This window comes from Cervus canadensis, chromosome 27 (assembly GCF_019320065.1).
Source record: "Cervus canadensis isolate Bull #8, Minnesota chromosome 27, ASM1932006v1, whole genome shotgun sequence".
Classification (NCBI taxonomy): domain Eukaryota; kingdom Metazoa; phylum Chordata; class Mammalia; order Artiodactyla; family Cervidae; genus Cervus; species Cervus canadensis.
The window spans coordinates 355,474-357,710 of NC_057412.1; positions in this window are offsets into that span (position 1 = coordinate 355,474).

A 2,237-nucleotide genomic window follows, 5' to 3' on the forward strand; every position below is an offset into this window, starting at 1 on the left:
TTACTGACATGATAAACAATTAGGTTCATTAGTTTCATTTTTCCAGCATATTGTAGAGATCACTGTGTTTTAGTTTGCTTTTTTTTTACTTTTTTAAAAATGTAAAATGTTTACATTTTCTAGTCAAAGCTATAAAACAAGGTACATTCAGAAAAGATTTCTTACTTTTTTCCTCCCTCCTGTTATATCCCTTCCCCTATAGGTAAGCATTTTTATTTAGTGTTAGGTTTATTCTTCTGTTGTTTATATTTGAAGATACAAGCAAATATGCATATTATTTATCATTTACACACATGTATTTACACAAAGGTCACATTATACAGTCTCTTCTATATTTCTGAGCATGTTTCTCATATCCATACATAAATGAAGATTGGATGAGAGAAGAAAATAATTATTGTCTTAGAATTGACTTCATTGTATTAAATCATGTTTTCACATTGCTCCAGGCCACAGGGTCCTGTGGGGTAGGGGGGAGAAAGGGGTGGTTGAACAGTGGGGAGGCTCTAGGATTACCATTACCACTTCACCCGAGCAAACAGATTTCTCTTCTCCATATTAAGCAACCATATCAATTTTGATCTGAAAATGGTTCCCATTACTAAAAGAAAAATTCTAAGAGAAAATGGCCACAATTGTCAACCCAAATCCACTGATTCTATCCTCTGAGAAAGGTGCTTGGAGAGCACAGGATTAAATCCTATTGTCTGGTGTTGCCTAAACTTGAGTCTCAAGAAAACCTTCTTGGGTTTTCTTCTTGGGAAGAAAATCCCCATCCATTCAACAGTCAAGTAAAGGACCTGCTAAATCATTTTGTCCATATCTTCATTTGACAGAATCCATTATGCACATTTATGAAACATCTTTAGCTCTAAGGAGATAAGAAAATACAAAGGAAATTCAAGAGGCTGCTGGAGTTTGAAGTGAACTGTCATTTTGCCTCGAGTGTACAAAATTCAAGTCTTTGCAGGCAGGGTATTGAATTAGCTCAAGAACTGGCAGCCCCAGTGAAAGACAGGCACACAGGCTGACTTTCTTTTGCTGTTCACCACCTGGAAAAAACACTCTTGATTGTTAAAGTGGGCAGGCAGTGGGCACAAAGTCCATATGTTCAGTTCAGTACAGTTCAGTCGCTCAGTCGTGTCTGACTCTTTGCGACCCCATGGAGTGCAGCACGCCAGGCCTCCCTGTCCATCACCAACTCCCAGAGTTTGCTCAAACTCATGTCCATTGAATCAGTGATGCCATCCAACCATCTCATCCTGTCGTCCCCTTCTCCTCCCGCCTTCAATCTTTCCCAGCATCAGGGTCTTTTCCAATGAGTCAGTTCTTCTCCTCAGTTCTTCCAATGAATATTCAGGACTGATTTCCTTTAGGATTGACTGGTTTGATCCCCTTGCAGTCCAGGGACTTCAAAGAGTCTTCTTCAATGCCACAATTCAAAAGCATAAATTCTTCATTGCTCAGCCTTCTTCATGATCCAACTCTCATACCCATATATGATTACTGGGAAAACCATACATTTGACTATACAGACCTTTGTCAGCAAAGTGATGTCTTCACTTTTTAATACGCTGTCTAGGTTTGTCATGGCTTTCCTCCCAAGGAGCACGTGTCTTTTAATTTCATGGCTGCAGTCGCTGTCCACAGTGATTTTGGAGCCCAAGAAAATAAAACCTGTCACTGCATTTTTGCCCCTATTTGCCATGAAATGATGGGATCAGATGCCATGACCTTCATTTTTTGAATGTTGAGTTTTAAGCCAGCTTTTTCACTCTCCTCTTTCACCCTTATCAAGAAGCTCTTTAGTTCCTCTTAGCTTTCTGCCATTAGAGTGGTATCATCTGCGTATCTGAGGTGGTTGATATTTCTTCTGGCAATCTTGATTCCAGCTTGTGGTTCACACAGCCCAGCATTTTGCATGATGTGCTCTGCATAGAAATTAAATAAGCAGGGTGACAATATATAGCCTTGTTGTACTCCTTTCCCAATTTTGAACCAGTCAGTTGTTCCATGCAAGGTTCTAACTGTTGCTTACTGACCCATATACAGGTTTCTCAGGAGACAGGAAAGGTGGTCTGGTATTCCCATCTCTTGAAGAATTTTCCAGTTTGTAGTGATCCACACAGTCAAAGGCTTTAGTGTAGTCAATGAAGCAGAAGTAAATGTTTTTCTGAAATTCCCTTGCTTTCTCTGTGATCCAACAAATGTCAGCAATTTGATCTCTGGTTCCTCTG